A 20,620-nucleotide genomic window follows, 5' to 3' on the forward strand; every position below is an offset into this window, starting at 1 on the left:
TATTGAGCTACATTCCTACTGGAACCCAAGCTGGTGTTACTAACAACTGAGCAAGGTGTGCACTATACCACAGATTCATACTAACTAGTTTGGTCATAGTTGCAACTTTCTATCATGGTATTGAATAATTTCCATCTAGCCATATCCTTGTTGATGTAAACAATACAAGAGACTGTGTTCCTTGAGAATATTTTTATCAAATTCATCATCTTTTGAGCAAGTCCCCAAAGCAAAAGTTTGATCCTGTCATTGCAATTCTGGACTAAAAAATTGCATTTAACTCCTGCATCATAGGAAATCACCTTTCCTCAGCATAAGCAACAATCCATCGTATCATAAGATCACTGTAAAAATCAAATACTAAAAAACTCCTCAGGACAGAGAAATGCTGAAGATTTTAATTCACCCCTCACACAAGACAAAGGGTTCAATTTTTAAGATGTACGGTTCTACTTACATAGAAATCAGCCTTAAAAACCTATACTCCACAGATTTATAGCATGGCATGGACCAATTTTGGAGTTAAAGGAGACCATGTAGATTATCAAGTCTAATCTCCTGCAGGGATTTTGGAAAAAATGTTTTTTTAATAAAGGCACACTTTGAACAACCTAAAGAAATTCAACTTTTGTTTCACCCAGTGATATTAAAATCCAAGAATAAAGCTAAGAAAATTCATACTTAGGGTTTATAATTACAGCTTGTGGTTAATAGAAGACCAGAATGATGTCTCTCATGTAAACTTTTTTATATTTTTCCTAATTAAAATGGGTCTAGCTTTCTCATAACTCTCTGCTGGTGGTCTGGTAATGTGACCACAAACTCATTTTATCCTCTTACCTCATTGCTGTGAGTGCCAAGTAAAACTTGTTTGTAGGTCTTCTGGAATAGATATTACATTTACTGCTGGACTGCACAGTTTTTTTAGTGATTAAATAGATCTCACAAAGCTCACTAAACCTGGCTTTGCAGACAGAGGGAAAGTGAGTGGATGGCATGTAGCAGAAAATTAGAATGGCATGCAGAAGCCCAAAGAACACTATATAAATCTGGAATGGGGGTAAGGATAATGTTAGAAATGGAGAGACTATGCAGAACAGCAGCTGGAAGGAAGAGTAATCCTGGAAGGCACAGAACTAGCTGAAGAGGATGGAGAAGCAGAAGAAGCAATTACTCCTTGCTTTGAAAGATGCGTATGCAGGAGATGAGTCAGACACAAACCACCTCCATCTCACTAGGTGTTTAAAAGGTGTGATTCAAAAAGAAGAAATAGAGAGAGATCTGTAAGAAGGGGAGAGAAAACTGAAGTCTAAAAACAGTTAACTGTGATAGAATGAAACAAGCCTGTTTCAGCTTACTATGTGCAATATAGTATATAAAAACCTAAAATATATTATTGCTAATGTAACAGAAGATAGTTCTATTGGCAGGGGGGACTTTTTTTGCTTTCTTTTTTTTAAGTCACAAAAGTTTTGAACACACAAATTTGCAAAAAGGAAAGACGCAAGTAGCATGTTAATGATTATTATTATAAGAAAAACTATTAAACTAGTAATAACTATATAAATTGCAACATTAAATAAAAAATTGGGAGCATCAAATGTAAACATACTTCCAGTAAAAATATTAGTTATTTTGACACAGAAGCAATGATTTAATATGTACAATACCTGGAGGAAGATGAAACACTAAATTTCTATGTTTCAATAGCTATTTGTAGACAGAAATGTTGGCTATTTCTGGAATCTATAGTAGCAGGATCAGATACTGTAGAAGGGCTCTTTTCAGAGATAATCACCAAGAAATATTCATATCCAGTGGTTGAGATTATAATCAGGTTATTTCTGACATCCAAATCCAAGACATTTGGCAGTTGCTTTCCAAGGCTATCTTTGCAACTGTAAAGTGTTTATATTAAAAATATGAACATGATGAACATTCCTGTGATACTGGCAAGATTGCAGCAAGATATCTCTCTTTAAAAATACTGTTTTTATGTTAAATTTCACCTCACATTTAGAGCTCTGAAAAGGGAAAAAAAGTTTTCTCAAAGGGGAAGCAGACGAATTCTAAGGTCTGATGATCTCTGCCACCTTAAACTTTCTGAAATGACACTTGTTCCATAGATTCTCAACAAAATGTTCTCTGACAAATATTGCAGCATTTACCACCAAGCTTGGTATCTCTGTGCCTTAAAAATTTGGTGCTTCTGTTTTTGCACTGGAAAGTGAGAGATAGAGATTTAATTAATTGTGTTTGCAAAAAACTTCAATGACAAAAAAAAAAAAAAGTATTTTTAGATTTTTGCTATTATTGAAATAAAGCACAACAGCACAATGTATGGTACTTTATGGGTCTGACCTCCTCAAAGGCTGCCCTGCTGTTTCCTGGAGATGCAGTTCTGAGTTCTCAGCCACTCTCAAACACAGACCTATTTTTTGTGCCTTGAATAGAGACTCCTCCATATCAAACCTTATCTCAGCTCTCTGTGACCTGATTTCCTTCATTGCTTTTGTGTCATCACTGAAGAAACAGCTACTAGCTTTTGTGCTTAAAACCACTTAAATCTAATCTGGCTTCCATAGAGGGCCTTCACTCCGTGCTGACACTCTGGGCACAGTTACTTCGTGGATGTATTAAAAGCACAAATCTTAAACTCTTGAATTTCTAAACAAAACCACTCAGAGGAATTTTTAAGATGTTCACAGCCTTAGCAGTTGGGAAGGATGGACCTCCCATCAGCTTCTCTCAAGTCTGAATCTCTCTCTGGCTTGGACACATGGGGGCCAGCTGGCTGTCCTTGACAGCAAGAGTTAGTTTTGCATCCACTTTCTATAATATTGTGTTAGATATTTGTCTGAAGGACATCTTGGCATCTGCAAGTAAACATCACATTCAGGAAGGCCTGTGTGTACACAGTCTTAGTCATTTATAGAAGAGCAGGATGCTTCTGAAGAAAATGCTAAATTTAGATTAAAAACTCTCATTCACCAAAAAAAACCCCTATTCAAATAAAATTTTTTTTCTTCTCCCCCCCATTTTTAAATATTTCCTTTTAAGTTTACCAAAACTATATGATTTTCCCCTTAAGCATAATAACAATTTTTTTCATCCAGAACCAAGGAGAAGGTAAGCAGGAAATAGATATTTATTCAATTTTTTTTTTTCTCAGCCAAGCTGTGTCTTTGATTAAGTACTTTCAACTTTTCTATTGAATACTAAAGTGTCCAATGTTCTTTTAACTAACTTTGATATAGCTTTGATTGAACTTTGGAAACAAAAACTTGCTCGCTAAACAACTCAATCTAATGCCAAACTATTAAAAACAAAAAAAAAAGACATTATATATACTAGTAAATGTGCTTAGCTAACAAAGCAAAAATGTTAGTTTCTTTCAAGTGAGCTTGTGTTTTCATTTCGCTATTGCACTGAAATTTGTATTCTTTTACAAAAAGCTTTCTACTTGATGTAGAACTACAGCTAGGTATTATTATATTATGTGGTTAAATTATTATAATTAGATATAATATAGAATGCAAGCATAAATGAGGACAGATCTCATGAGGAGAAACAGATTTTGGAACAACAGGGAGAGGATGGGACCAGGCTAAGTGGAAAGAACTTCTTTTACAGAGGGAGGGCTCTTTGGAAACACACTGTTCTGTCAGGAACTTTCATGTTTCAAGTCATTGGTTTTAAAATCATGCAAACTGTGGCATGCCACTGAAAATGTTAAATTTTGGCTTCTATTGCTAGGCTGTAGCCTCACATAAAGAATGCCAGTAGTGAGTCCAAGAAGATATGTGTGAAGCAGAAGATAAAGAGCTATGCAGTGCACAGCACAGAAATCATCAACCCTGAAGCTGTAATGGGAAAAGAGCTATATACAACCACTATGACCAGGTTGTATTAATGCTACTGTACAGTGTTCTCTTACTGGACAGAGCACATCCTAATTAACAACACAAAGTCCCTTCTTTCAGGTCCCTACACAAGCGTGCAAAGCGCAGTAAGTAGAAGAGTTTGCTGGACCTGTAGGCAGAATATATGAGTCCTGAGAAGTTTCTGAGAGATTTTTTTATCCCATTGCAGGTATCACAGGGAATTTTTATGTGTATCATAAGCAAGATTCTATAAAGTCTAATTTTAAAGAAAGAAACCATAGTAAAGTTAAAAATAATATTCCTCTGTCATATGACTTCATTTTACAGATAATTTTCTCTAACTATATATATATTAAGATCTCTCCACAGCTGATGTGGCATTTCTCTTCTGAACAGTCAAGCTATCTGTATATTAATGCCATAGGCAGCAGCAGCTTTAATTTCATTAGGCAAAAATAATTTAGGTTTGCTGTCACTGATAGCTGAGAGTAATTCTAAAGCCTTTTAACAAATGTATTGTTGTCCTGGAAAGGGTAGAATTAAGCTGCCAGATGATGTGAAAAATACACTGATTTATTTGATTAGTGCAAAACCTTTGCCACCCTGACTATTCCTAGTTACAATGTTATGAATATTGTAAACAGTGACACTGCATCTTCTGTAACAACATTCCTTGGAGAAAAACTGTGGGTTTGTTGGCAAGTGAATAGGGGGGATGGTGCCCAAGTTTGCTTACAAGGTGGAGACATCGAGGCAGTGGAACAGTGTGGTGCTAGAATAGTGGGGAGAGAAGGGTAGCAGGATTTTCTGTACAAGCACTCTGTTATTGCCTGGTGTGATCATAACCTGTTCAAATCTATTTGCCTTTGGCATCAGAGCAGGAGTGCTCTGGGCCTGGCTTTGCGGTGTGATGGCCCAGCAAAGAATAACTTTGCACTTGCCTTTACATTTCTTGTACAAATATTTTAGAAATACCCTCATTTCTTCCAGGCTTTGTTCCCTTCATCATCCTATTCAGTCTCTATGATAGAGATCTACTTTTTGTTCTCAGAGATTATGAACATAAATTTCATCTCACTCAAAAAACTATTCACTTTCCCCTTCACACTTCCAGAGTCTAGATAATTTCTGATTTAAAAAATCAATTTTTTAAATCTAAAATATAAAACTATAAAGAAAAATAAAGTCTTGAACATTATTTTCTTAATATTAATATGACCTAATGGCATAATTAAACATATTTTTAAAATTCACAGGTTTTTTTTGCTTCTTTTTTTTGCACAGTCTTGATTCCAATCCTTGAAGAAACACTGCACTGTTTGGAGTTTGGGATGCTGGAGTTTTAGAAAGGCTATTGTATAAAGGGGAGCTTTCTTTCTGCTTTCATTCCTGCAATAGGAATTTAACTCCTGAAGCAGACAGGCTCGCTGTTAGGCAGGCATTGCAATATAGGATAATATTCCTGACGAAAAAAAGTATTCCATCTGTCTGGTTTCACCACCTCTAAGTCCTAGCCTGTATATGCATAAAATATTTATGGCTGACAAAGATCCGTGCTCTTTGCCTTTTGCAGTGCTAGAATGTAACTTCAGTCCCTTTCTAATCTGACACTACTCAGGAAGGAGGGACTAATATAAAGTTTAATTGCTGGTAAAGCCTACAGTAAATATTTGCAATGTTCTTTAACTCTCTTCCCACAGCTCTGTACAACACACAAAACCTTGGCAACCTCAAGTTTCAAACCAGAAAACAAAAGCACCGTTGCTGAGATAAGTTAAATGTTATGTGTACCTAACATAGTATCACCAGGGTGCAATTCTCTGGTTTAGAGAGAGATGGCAAATTTTCAACTTACTCCTCTGTTACCAGAATCAGAATTTGGTATCCCAGTGACTCTGAAGGAAGAAGAGTCCAGCTCTCCTGACTTCGTTCTCTGTTATCTTGAGATCTGGCAAAAGTGTTAACCTCAAGACCTCATATGAGATGCTTCAGTCTTTGAAGAAATTTTCAGCACCTTTAGAGTCAAACACAGACATGTTTTTGGCAGCTAGATGGAGAAGCAACACATGTTAGGAACATATGGCCTTGGTGGATTCATATTTAGCCATTTCTACTTTCCAGAAATATAAGATTAACTCTGAGTTGGTAGAGCAGTGAGTTGTTCTCTTTCTTTTTTTATTTTGACAGACAGGAGATATCCATGTTCTTTACTGTCTGGAGGTATTTTTAGTTACACTTAGAAGGCCCAAATAGCACAAGAGTCTCACTCTACATCAAGACATTGATTTAGATGTTGAAAAAGATATTCACATCACAGTCAAGGACTTCAGTCCCATGTTCACAGTCTGAAAACATTTGTATGTATGTTGCCATACTGAACTTAATGAGGCAGCTTACCTAAGCAATGTTATGGACATGCATATGAGTATGACTCACCCCCCTGACAGAGAAGTAGGTGGGAAGAAAATGTCCTGAGTAAATAATTCCAAAAGGCTTTAGAGTCAAAGGCTGTAGACCAGCCCATCCTCCAGGCCCTCCTTCCCTTTGAAAAGCTGTCATCATTAATTACAGAGCAGCACATGGAGCTCTGTTTGAACGGGCATGGCCCCTGACGTGGAAGGGGGGACTGGTACCTGGCAGGGCAGAGCAGGGATGTTGCAACAGTGTCAGTCATCACTGAAGAACTGTTGAGTGGAAAAGGGAAGAGCAGCATTAAGGCTTTTTGTGCTCCATATCTTGGACAAGCACATGGCTCTTTCAGTATATCAGTTAAAGTTATGGTCAGATTGGAATTTCACCTTTATAATCTCAAATACCTTTTAGGCGGAAAGATCTCTGAATACCTTTCATTTAATAAATGCCACAGTATTTATTAATCGCTATTATATTTTCATGAGCTTTCCTAAATACAAGGAATGTGATTGAAAATGCTCACAAAAAGTTTAAAATCACACCTACAACAAAGCTTCCTTTGTTCATTAAAATATTATGTGCCTTAATAAGGAAAAAAAATTAGGATTTTTCACAGGGAGATGTTAAGTGATTATGAAACAGTCTGTTTATAAACCCTTAGTTTTCCTTTAAGTAAAGACACCCAATTTATACACACTGTACAGGAACAGGAGATTCCTGTGGTGTTTTGTACTGAGCGGATTCTCATTTTGTGGGTGTTTCCGTGGACACAATGCAGAAAACAAAGCTGTGATGATTTATTAAATGTTTTCTTGGTATGCACATCTCTTGCCACTCCCTTCCTCTCCTTCCTCTGGCCAGGCAAAGGTCAGGAGGAAAGAGGCATGTAGTGGAAGAAGGAACTATGGCAGTATTGGCTGGATCCTCAAACAAAGGCAGAAACACTCCAGTTGGCCTCAAAAGCCCAAAATAAAGTCAATTCCCCTCCAGATATGCTTCCTCAGCACCCTCCATGCTAAGAGCATTGTCCAGCCATGGTTTGCAGGACAGGAAGCACACGTATTTCATTAAGAAAAAGTTTATTCACTTCCAAGAAAAAAGGTACTAAAAGTAACCCACCATTTTCCCACTGAGACCAGGAGAATGTGTCATTCCCACACCCAGGTTGCCCAGGTTACTCATACACATACACGTTCATGTCTGTCCTGTGATATTGTCAGATAATAGAAGGATGATAAAAACACAGTCAGACTAATCCCAGTTTAGCAAAGCAGCAAGTGTTTAACGCTCAGGTGATTAAGCCATCAGAGTAAAACAGATGACATGAACAGCCTCCTGCAAGGTGCAAGGAAAAGGTTTTGGTGAAAACTATAAAATTCAGTAAAACCCCGTATGATTCTTGGGATAAAAACAAACATCAGACAGTGATGTGATTCAACAGCTGAGATATGGGAAATGAAAAAAAAAAAAAAAAAAAAAAAAAAAAAAAGCAGCTAAGCTGTAAGTATTCTTCCCTTTTCCTGTGTGGCTGTTCAGCAGTGAGCCCAGCATGTTGCTTTCCCACAATAGCAAGTAGCCCCTCATGTATTTGCTGTACTGGAAGGTCACACAGCACGGCCAGAGAGGCAGCAATCTGTGCTGAAATGCGCAGGCTTTCAGGGATGGACATTTTCCATGGAGCCTATAAGTGACTTTGGGGAGCTGAGGCTGATGCATTCTCATTTTGTTGGGATACATGACAGTGTTCCTTCTGTAGCTGATAAGCTCCACATACCAACAAAACTGGAAGCTCTCCTGAGCTGTCATTTTGAAGAAAAATAGAAAGATCATCAATGGCCCAAAAATGCTTTTTGTGGGCCATTGTTTATGCTGGGCTGTTCACTCCAGGAGTTATTTTGGAAAGTGCTTGGATTGGGGTTTGAGGTTTTTCAGAAGAAAAACACTGCTTTATATTTATGTTTAAAATATATTTCTGAGGAAGAAAGGGCAGATTCCTTTGTTTTGTACATTCATCCAAGATGCATTTTACTGTTAAATTTCTAGTTCCTTATCCTGCTGTCCTATATCTTTTTGTTGAAATCTTTGACCTAAAACATATAGTATGGGTCACTGAGGGACTCTATTTGTCCTTTTTCTACCTCACCTTCTGCTGACCTTGTCCTCCCTGCCAAATAAATAAAAGGGAAGTTATTTTGTTTTGAGTAAAGGTCCTAGTCTCAAGGAAATTACAAGATAATATGATAAAGCCCCAGTCACCTACAGAATTGGTTTGGATCAAAAGACTGGAAGACAGTGAATTCAAGAATCCAAATAATTTTCTTTAGTTATTTTAAATACCATGAACATGTTTGCAACATTTAAAATTATAATGCTATTTACCCGAGAATTTATACATCCCACTTCTCCAGCAGTAAGGGAGCTGTTTAACCCATGGGCTGCAGTGTTAATTGTAGTTCTCTTACTAAATCATAAGGGAGTCAGTGGGCTTTGGTTCAATACAAATATGTGATATTGTGTATCAACAATAAATAAAAGACTTCTTAACCACTCTACAGCTTCTGATTCCCTGTGAAATAATTTTATCCATAAATAAATTCCATTTACCAATGGAAACAAGATTTTAAGTCTAATACTCACAAATTAATATATGTAACTACTGTAAGTAAAAACATAAAACCAGATTTTAGGCTACTGGAACAATGAAAATAGTCTTAAGAGTCATTGTTGAGTCATTACAGGAGACTTATGATGAAATAACATCTCTACTGAATGCTTCACATTTCTACTTGAAAGATTAAAACTGAGAAAATGTGAGGGTTAAATCTGATATACCATAGCTTCTGTAGCATTTCTGGTGCTGCAAATGAACAAAACCCCAGACAAAGAAGAGGGAACACAATAGCTCTGTGCTGTCCTCTTGAGAGACCCAGTATAGAAGGCCTGCCATGAGGGTGCTTATGGTGGATCCAAAGTATGGGAAGATTGCTCTGCTTCAATGTCTTCTGGAGAAAACAGTGAAGCAAAATTTAGTGAGGTTCCGAATAAAGCTGTACTTACCTATACTATGGGCAAAATAAGGTAGACTAAGAAGTAGAAAGAATAGTCTTTCATTCAAAATCCTCCTCCACTTTTAGAAAGAAAATAATTCGGCCAGAGCAGAGCATCAGAGTCAGTGTATGCTTTTATTTTGACACAAAACATCATGGTCCATTTGTGCTTAGGGGAAAGATATTGCATTCAGATGGATTTTTAGCATGGACCACAGAGAGGCTATTTTGTACTTTAAATTAAAAAGGACATGCATTCCAAATCATGCTCTGAACGGGATCTGGCTTTGGTGGGGAGAGGTTTGTTGCTCCTACAATGAGGACTTATGAAACATTTTAATAAACAATAAGGCTTTGTCTGAAGAGAGAGCTTGACATCCAGTGTGCAGAACTCAGATATATGAACAATACATTCAAACTGAACCACTGTTGTATTCAGAGAAACCATGGCAGACTAGTGGATGAAATTCTTATTGGCACAATTGTGCACTTATTGAAGTGGCCTTTCCCAAAGTACTTTCACAGAGGGTTTAACTCCATACCAGTCATGTTTTCCCCTGTCTTCTATCCTGACATGAGCATTTTTCACTCTCTGAGTAACAAGGGATCTTGTGTGGGAAAATGTTTTCCCTTTATACCTTACAAAGAAAAGTCCTTTCGCTCTGAAAACTTACGTTGTTAATTGTGTTAATCCCATGTTCTGTGTGCATGCCTATTCCAAGGAATACTCTCAAAATTTTACGGATCATAGCTTTTCTTTGTTCAGGTTACTGAAAAGATACTTAGGAAAACATTTAGAGTATAAAAACTATGACTTTTGTTTCTAGTTCTTTTAATACAAATCAATTTAGGCAATCATAGTTTTACCAGACCTCTGCACAATTCCAGGCTGTGAACACCCACATCTCTGGCCATACGTGAGATACATCAGGCTCAAAAAGGCAGGAATGCAGAGTCAGAGTTTTGGGTACAACGGCATGGGCCTTTTTTTAAGAGTTCACATATGTGAATATACTACATACTGCTCTGTATCTCAGCACTGCTAGAAAATAAAGAATTTAGAAGTTCTGCTTTGTACACTTACATGGAAATTGAAGGATTCTCTAGGAGTTTGATTCCAGATTTCATGACTCACTAATGGCAACGTTTTCATCTTGTTTTCCAAACTATCTTGTTGTTTACTTGCAGCGAAGTTGCGGGCAAATTTTCCATTGACTTCAGAGGAAGTCGGATGGCGCCAGTGAGGTTCTCATAGTTTTAGAAAGCTATCCAAATTTGTCACTAACTTCAAGAATTTGGTCTCAAAAGTCCTTTTATATGTGGGCTAATTACTGTGGGAATAAATACAGCCACAGTATGTACCAAGATATTTTAGCTTCTCTTCATACTGTAATTATATGTATTATCTTACATCACTAATTAAATTCAAATGTTCTTTCCTTAACCCCATCATTAATAAACTGTAAAAAAATCTCTCCAGAACAAAACTAAATTAAGAATCCACTGAACACACCACTTATAAGAGGGTAATCTGGTTGGGTTTTTTTAACTACTGGGTTTCAGATACAGCCTCAGGGACTCCATATGGGTGGTCAAGTAATTTTGTCTGATGAGTAATAAACAAATAATTCTACACCCAATTCTGTTTTATTCCCACTGAGTGGTAGCTCCTTATGGAAGTAGTCCACTTTAGTATTTTGGCATGCACTTAATCCCAGCTATTTATATGGCTAAACACCACTCCCTGAAACAAGGGATATAGTATTAAGCCATGTGTAAAAAAGCAGAAAATTGCCCAACAAAATGCGAAAAATCATATGTTGAAAAGGTAGACATCATATTCAGGACTCAGACATCAAACTAATTATAATTTTCAGTTAAAAATAAAGCTTCTCAACACCATATCTTAATGCATATTTTTTCCCCAAATATGAGATGAATGTTCATAAGGTTCATATACCTATTTTTTGAGTGGCAATTTTTTTTTTAAAGAGTAGAGTGTCCCTGCTGTCTTGATCTTTCACATAGTCAGTGCTAATCAGGAGTCATTTTGGTGCTAAGAATACTTCAGACTGTCAGGTGTTGTTTTATATTGTCTTTAAATAGCAGCTGTCAGGTTTTGCAGCTTCAAGGGAAGAAGATTGTTTACTGGAAAAAAAGAAGAAAAAAAAAGACATCACTGTACCTTCTGGGCACTCACACCAAAACTCTTGTATGGAAAATACTGAACTATTTTCTTTATTAGCGGTTTAACTAAAAACAGACTTTGGCAGCTAATCTTCTAAACATCTAAACCTCATCAATTATTTCCCTCTGCTGTTGGAGCAAAAGTATCCTTCTTCAGAAAAAATATTCAGGATGTGAAATACGTATGGATACGTTTCTATATATGTATACATTTTCATATATGCATACTCTGGCAAAGATTTCTCTAGAACAATGTCACTACAATTCAAGTTCAATAAAGAACTGAACAGTCCAGTCTATGAGTTTCATCTCTTAGTCTTGAAGGATGAGATTCTGGCCCCTTTATTCAAACTAATAATGAGAATTTTCAGTGAGGTTTAGTCAGTATTGGTGAAAGCTGCAGCTGCCAACAAAGGCCCTGGGTCAAAACACCATGGAAAACAGGCAGCTATCATGTTTTTATACCCTTGTAACCTTACTGTGTTATAACTGCAGGTAGAAAACACAGTCAGCCTCACTTTCCATTAATATTTAAGCATCATAAAAAGTGCTACACCTGAGGATTGTCTCCAGACTCTTGCCCATTTCATAGCACAGCTACATGCCCATGTGCAGCAATACATAGCACAGACTTGAAGGGTCCTCCCGAAATTACCTTCTGTTTGGAACACCTTTATCTTTTTTTTTTTTTTTTTTCAGATTTCAGTTCAGTCAAATCAAAGACAGTACTTAAGGAACAAAGAGCCTTACTGACACTTCTGGCAGATTAGAGAACAGCACCTTAGCCTCAGATTTCACAAACAGCATAAAGAGTCTTGATTCAGGCAGCTTCCTGTCTTGCTGAACTTCAGAGTCTACTTTCTCCTCTGCCTACTCTTGAGCACTTTAAAAATTTAATTTGGAAAGGCTCATGCAGCTGTATCTGGCACAGTTTTGCTTCTGCACTGTAAGGCTGAGTGCTACCATCTTGTCTTGGTTGCTTCAAATCAAAAAATTCCCAGGACAGATCTCAAAAACTGTCAGCAAGTACAATTTGAAAAAAAAAAAGTATAAAAGCAATAATATAAAAGGAAATTAAGTATGTTTTGCTGTGTTTTAAGGTAACTTTCCACAGTATATTTTTAAATGGTCTTCTATGCTTCAGGATGGCAGAAATTTATGAAAAATATATTATTCCTAATCTTAATAATTCATAACTATAATAATAAAAAGATTACAAATTAAGATTAGAAATTACAATTTTATGTCAAATAGGATAAAGATAATTCCTAGGACATATATTCATTTGAGGACAACTGTAGTAACTGGTACCTCTGCATTAGCTCTAGAGATGCCATATCTGCCACAGAAAACACATATTAAAGAATTAATGAAGAACGTGTTCAATATTAAAATAATGAGAGAAGATAAATTAAATCTGTGGCTCTCTATTGCTTCTGGACAGGCACTGCCTTTCTATAGCAGAATTCTACAGAAAGACACCTTTGTCATCTGACAAACTACCTCAATGGAACATGGGAGAGCACAGCTACCAGTGTCTGACACCAAGATAAATTCCCTGGTTTGGGATCTAGCCAACAGCACTTTAAGCTCTTGTTCTGAGACTTTGGTAGTTTAGCTTATCCAGTACGATTTTTATTGTACATTTAATTGAAGCACAGACTGAGTTATCTCGGGGAGATTTTTTTACTCTGAAGTGTGAGCTGAGGAAGGGTGTGGGTGTTTCTTCTCTAGAGCTCCATTTTCTTGCTGAATTTACTGGGAACAGCAGAAGTTCAGAAACAGTAAAAACAAGACTCTGTTATTTATTCCACTCAAAGTTTTGCAACTCTGAATCTTGTTGTCAAAGTGCATTAATTCAAATTAACATAATAAATTGTATGTTTTGTGGTTTGGCTCAAAAGAGCCTTTAAAGTCTATTTTGCCTATGGATTTCTCGGATGCTATTATTACAGTTTGTTTACTGCAAAGTAATCTATGGATAAAACAAGAATGAGGATTGTTTGACAATTAGCAGAAGTATATAATTCAAAGCACTAAAAATGCTCACATTCTCTCTCACCTTCACTAAGGGTTTATTCTTTGTTTTTTCCCTCACTCAAGAAAGAAATATTCTAGAGCCAACACCCACAGCCTTTCTGTAAGTGCAGCTGTTGTTTCTTTTAGGACAGAGAACAGAAAGACCTAGATATAAACATAAATCTCAGTAGAAGGCATCCGTTCCAGCTCACTGTGCCACAAGGCTGGTTTTTGCATTTCATTTGTTACTTTGATATCATCTGAGCAGGGAAGTGATTTGGACATAGCTGTGCCCTGTAATGAATACCATTTTTTCAGACCTCTGAAGGTTTCCTCAAAGAGTGTGAGAACCAGGCACAGCCCTCCTCTGTTCATTTCAGATGATGCTATTTCTTTTAAAGATGCTACTAACATCTTGACCATCTATTATTTTTCCTAAAGAAAAAGGTGCAAGGCATGAAATTATATAAATTTTTATATCCACACCTGTTACAAAGTGCTGCTGTCATCTCCAGTGGGCATGGAGTTGTTTTAACCACTCTTTTCTATAAAAGACAGGCAACTCTGTTAATACTGAACACATAGGCATGGCTGTACTAAAGAAATAATGACATACAGTCAAACCAAATCAGCATAGCTAAACAACAGGTACCATGGAGCATTTTCATCTTCTGGAAATTCACTTGAAAATTACTCTGAAAACTTAAATATCTCATTATATGGGTACTAATGGAACAGAATAAATGAGACTGGGAGAGATGCACAGACACTTGAACAAGAAAGGTAAGATCCATAATTAGTCACCCAGCAAGTCAGGTGGTAGGTCATAATATCTTCTTTTAACAAACAACAAAAGAACAAGATGCAGCACATTACTAAGGACAATCCAGCTGTGTCACCTGTCCTGGAAAGTGGAAGTGTACAATGTTAAAAGATCCACTTAACTATTAACACATCTTCTTAACACAGGATGTTGTCTTTATATAGAGATGTCCAAAAACAAAAAATAAAGAAAACCTTTGGTTAGCCACTCAGATTATCTGTATACTTGATAAGGAAAAAGTTCTTCTATCCTTCACATAAATAACTAAATAAGCCTAATGATCCATCACCTAAAATTCTGTCAAAATTCTAAATATTTTATCCAAAAGTATTTCAAAACAGGTGGTGATACATCTAAAAATAAAACACATGGGATTTTATTTCAATGAGATATAGAGACATAATTAAAGACATTAAAAATAAATGTAAAAAATAATTTTGCGAATCTGGTTCAGTTATAAAAACATCAAAGAGCTTATTACTGTATCTTGAGTTAAGTAAGCATGTTGTCACTCTAATAGACTGGTTTTAATTTGTTGAAACCATTCTGTTGGGATGATTTATATCCCAACATTTCTGGCAAACACATTTAGGAGACTTAATTCTCTTTTCTGAGAGGCACAACAGGTCTTTGTTGACTCAACTGTGGTACAGAATATTAACAAATAAATCCAAAAACTTTGAACAGGCTGCTAAAATTGGGTTTTCTAATTAAGCAACTCCAATTAAAATCAAAATCTACCACTTTCAGTTTAAAAAAGGCTTTTTAACTTTCTTTTTTTATGATCTTCCTCTGTCTGGGGGATATTTATGGGATGAAATTTATGGGGTGAAATGAGAGCCTCAGTGAACCCAAAGGAACTCAGCAGTGGTTCCCTACCCCTTCAGTCACACCAAAACAGCCCTTTACGGGAAGGGGGATTTTGATTTCTGTTTTTCTGGGGGGAGGTTGTTTTGTTTTCTTCATTTCAGTAATTCAGCTCACTGAGTATCCCCATATGCTGCTATTCTTGTGCAATGGGGATGAAGTTTCTCAACAGCTTAAACCAACTTTTCCACCAACATCCTTGTCTTTCCCTTGCCATCTCCACCCCACTGCTGCTGGGACTGGAGGTTCCCACTGGCTCAGAGCTGGTTCAAAGAGCTTAAAAGAAAGCTACCAGCAATTTCTGTAGCCTGGCTCTCTCATGCCAGGAGTAGTACAAGAGAGGCGGGAAGAGACACAGAACAAAGTATGAAGATGGGACAATGACTGAGCTGACTAAGCTTTGTTTAATTTGTCACAGAAGTGTGACCTGAGGGCATGGTAAACACTAGCATGAAGGACACAAGGCACCAGGGCATAGAGGGTGACTGGAAACTTCTAAACCCAACCTTTCCAGCAATGCCAATGTCTTGAGTAATTTCAGCCACAAGGCTAGATTGGCATCGATGGAGCCTGTGCTCACAGCATGTCTTGGCACAGCTGGGCCCTCTTCAGTCCTTGTGCTGCTGACTACTTTAGGGGAAGGGAAGGGTGGGAAGCAGAGAATCAGCAGGTTTAACACAGCTAGGAGACTGTTCCCTGAAGTAAACATCTACAGGCCATATTCAGACAGCTTTTGAATTCTTACTCTCCTTCAAGTAAAATAGTTATTTAATGCACTGCCTGTTATGTCATTTCGCAAGTTGTGTTGCTGCTTGTCTTTTTACTCTTCCACTCTGCATCTTCAGTGGATTCCTTTGTAGGGTGATTTCTCACTGGGATCATTTTTGTGTCTTTTGTGAGCAGAACTGCAGACCAGAGTGAATGCTTGTAACCCACATTCCCTAGTAAAGGGTATTCGTGTTGAAGGAGAGAAAACACAATCAAGTCTGCAAGGATAATGTCATATCTGGTCACTGGAGGAGGCCCATGCACTCCCCTTGCACTCATAGCCCCGTTAGAAGAGATACACAATGAGGTTTCTAAATATTCTTTTAACCACAGCATGTAGAAACAGAGATTGCCCCATACACTGAATTTATGCCTTCAAGGGAGAGCGATCTGAGCATTTTAGGATTGGAAGGGATTCTCAGAAATTTCCTAGCCATCTCATCAGGAAGAAAATCAACAGCATCACTGAGGGATTCAATTGTATTCCATATAAATTAAGCTTAAAGCATAGGGAAGACAAAGAAAAAGAAATATGGCACTTATAAGCTGTTTGTTTTGGCAAACATCGTGCTCTATGCAATTCCATAGAAACTGCCAGAGAGTTTATGGAAGGTTCAACATTTTTATTCCAATCTTTTTGGCCCATTTTGAAGGACAATGACCTGTGGGAAACATGCATGCTTACTCAGAAAAATATCTGAAATACCACTGTAGACTCCAGCTGTTCAAATAAGAAGGAAGAATGATTTAACTGCTGGCCATGACCAAACTTAGATGACAATAGTTAATGTGGGATTCCCATCTCAGTCGACGTTTACTTCAGCATCTGCAACCTTCAACAATAGAAGGAAATAGTGGAAACCAATAGCAGGATTTCCTTTGAAAATTCACTTTTATTCCTTCTTCCCTTAAATCCCTTTATTCTTTCCTAGTAAAAATTATGTACGTAGTAGCGGGAGGGAATGCAAGGTCAGGCCTCAAAACACTTCAATCCATCAGCAGAGAGGTGTGGCAGCTGGTCAGTCTGCTGTCTTGCAGGAAGGAAGCCGTAGCCTTCGCTCTGAGTCACGAGAAGCAGCCAAGGAGGGAAGCATTCATGGTGGATGGTGGCAGGAAAGTTGTGCACAGAAAACACTATCAAACAAAGCTGCTCTGTCATCAGTTTACAGCAAATGCTAATGTATATCTTTGTTCACAACAAGGAACTGAGATCTGTCTGCATCTGCCTTGGCAAGTGATGGATTGTACTAGGAGCAGACTTTTAGAGGACAAAGTAGCTTCTCCACTTTGCTCAGTAGAGAGGATGTTACAACAGATTAGTTCTAATCTGGCCCAATTGGTCAGAAGGGGTATAAGCACATGAGGAGCCTGCTGGATCTCTTTGCATTGAAAGCTCTCCAGGTTGGTCAACAGTGTAATGTTGTCTTGGAGTGAACAATCTGCAGAAAGTAGGCATAACAGGAGACTTGTTTCAGAAGCAGTCTTACAGCAGATGGTTTTCCTCTGCTTCACTAGTGAATGAGTTGTGAGATCAACATCCTGATAACAGAAAGGAGATGGAATGGAATTACCAGCAACATCCTTGGAAGGACAGATCCTATCACTCCCCCTGGGGTTGCATCAGAAGGATGACCTCTGGTCAGGAGTTCTGAGATCACAGCAGATCCACTGCTGAGAACACTCAGCAGCTACAGCATAACACAAGCTCTCCATTACAACCAAAACCAGATGTTGAGAGGGTATATAGTTTAACCACGTGATAAATCTCCCTTGAAAGTCTCTCCTATCCATCACCTTTACAAGCTTTTTGAAGTTTCTTAAGAATGAAAGATAAAAAATATTTAGCCAGACAAGAATATCACATTTAGAACTGGTGAGCACTATTTCTGTTCCTTTTCTGTTTCAGAGCTTGTTATGGTGCTGTGTAGTAGTATAAGCACAATGGACAACACTTGGTTGCACAAGGTAGTTGTGGATCAGCTCTTGGTTGGCTGTCTGGCTTCCTCTGGGTTTTCAGAAGGCTCCCAAGGAAACACTTTGAAGAATTCAGAAAGACCACTGTGAAGAAAATTATTATATGCAATAGTGTCTTCTGACCAGTTACACAGTAATAAGCACAAACCTTTGGAAATACAAGTAATTTATCTTCAGAAGACTACAGGAGAAGCAGTGTTTTTTGGAAGAAACATGGACAAGCAACTTGGTAACCTTCATATTGTGCCCATTTTTCTGATACAGGAAACAAAAAGGAAGAGGGGCTGATCTTCTTATAGTCTGACCTGGCTGTTTTACTATATGCTGTACAAAACGTAGTCAAAGACACCAAAATGTTACAAAACCCAATGTTAGTGTTCTTTCTTGTGTATAAACAGGCAGAAGAAATCAAGAATTTTGGCTGAAACTCCACCATCAACTCATGCAGTCATACTCAAAGACTTCTGTAAAAATACAGGGATGCCTATATATTTAGGAATATGCAGACCCAGTTAATGATAAGAAATCCATCTAAATCTGCATTTCCCTATTGAGCAAACTACTACAGTTACAGGTGTTTTTAATTTAATTTTTGAGTAATTTTTCTTCCTCACATTATCACCTGACTAATAAACATCAGGGGATTTGCTACTGTCATAATTTCTTCACTGAATGCATGAAAAGACAATTTTAATTATTCATGCATCACACACTGGGGGTAAAAAAATAGGGAAAGAAAAAACCAAGGATCAACTGAATTAATATGAATTTGTGTGAAACTACATTGATTTTACTGGAGCTGATATAATCCACTGGTCCAACAGCAGAGCAGGAAATGAGACCAGATCTTTATTTCAGTATTTTCTTTCTATCTTGTTGTGCCAATATCTTGCTATTTCACTCTGTTGCTAGTGTGTAATATGCTTTAACTAGCATGAGATTCATTACCATAATTTTTTTTTTAATTTTAAGAGGACCTACTGATTATTATTGTAATTATTACCTTAGCAAAAATCCATTTTGTATAAAATTGTATGATGGTTCCCTGGCCCATGGCAATCCTTGAATGACCATTCTCCTTAATTTTTAACAAGAAATCTTTCTCTCTAATGTCACAGCTCTTTCTTTTGATCATTTCCACAACTGATGATTTCTGAAAATTTCCAAAGTAGGATTAAGAAACAAAAATAGTGAAATTTTGTGTTCAATATCTGCTGAAAGACATGTCTCCATGTCTTAACAACTTCAATCTTTAGAACAGAATGTGATGTTTGTGGGTTGAGAGGAAAAGCACAAGGAAACAGCACACTGGGGCTGAAGTGGGGCTGTGAGCATTAAGCACACACTTCACTGTTAAGTCATCCTCTGCATTCTAAATCTGAGTAATGAAAACTGTTTTCTTCTACCAGTGATCAAAGCTTCCATTAAAAGTAAGTGACTTATGTAAAATTGGATGAAATCACAACTCGTATCCTCAAAGGAAACCTCCAAAGGCGTCCACGTGTGGACACACACTCACATGTATCACCACCTTTCAAAATGCTCCTAGCTTGCTGATCTCAAAGTATATCTGTGGGTCTCTCAAATCTGATATGATTGTTCTGAAATCGGACACTTCATAAAAGGGCTTAGAATGAGCAAATGGAAACATGTGGCCTAACTCTCCTCTCACACTCATATCAGAGCAAATTAAATCTAACACTGGATTAGTTTTTTTGACAAGCTGCAGAAGCTGTATGAAAGCTTCTGGGAAACCCAAGGCTTTTGCAAATTTGTGTTTAGCCTGACCAAAAATTTCCAATAGGAAAGTATTTTTGTTATTTTGATGAGAAATTATTTTCACTTTGAAACTAATTTTTTAACATAAAGAAGCGTTAAATAAATCAAAAGTATACTTAAAATTTATGGATTGTTTCTTTGCCCTTTCTGCAAATGGGAAAATCTTACATGAAGTTGTCCTTTCCATTTTTGCGGTGAAAAAAATAAAGGCAAATAGTTTAATATTGTACACAATTGAATTCAACAAGTGACAGTACAAAAACTAATAATGCACTCTCCTTCCAACAGTGAATTTTGCTCAAGCACTAAAATCAATTAAAATTTTCATACTGTTTCATTGCAGATCAGTAATTGTCTCCAGAAAATCTGATCAATTCCTTGACGATTTCTCGCATTTAAAAGATAAAATTTCAAGGAGCTTTACAGAAAATTTATACTCCCGAGCCCCAAGACAACAGATTCCCACTTGCAGTGAGTACTCTTTTCACTGTTTGGGAAAAAGTAGCAGTGTAATGTGTACTCAGTTCATTCCAATTTATCTTCACTTTAATTTTCCATGTCTCTCCTGGAAATGTTCTAAAGGGTCTTAACATAAACTGTAAATCTAAGACATACTGACATAAAACTTCTTTCAATAATATGGCAATCAGACTTCTGTAGCTGATAGAATTCAGAGCACTCAGCCAGACCCTATTTGCTCCAGCTTTGACACCATCTAATGTGTCATATCTGGCCAAAAGAGAGTAAAAATGGCAATCCTTGAGCTAACTCCTTGTGATTTGGAATGACAATGCCTCTTCCCTACTGAAGAGCAGAAGCCGATGTCTCTACTGAAAACTGTGTTAGCTATCAGGGCAGGT

This window comes from Zosterops lateralis (genome assembly GCF_965231275.1).
Source record: "Zosterops lateralis genome assembly, chromosome: 1".
NCBI lineage: Eukaryota > Metazoa > Chordata > Aves > Passeriformes > Zosteropidae > Zosterops > Zosterops lateralis.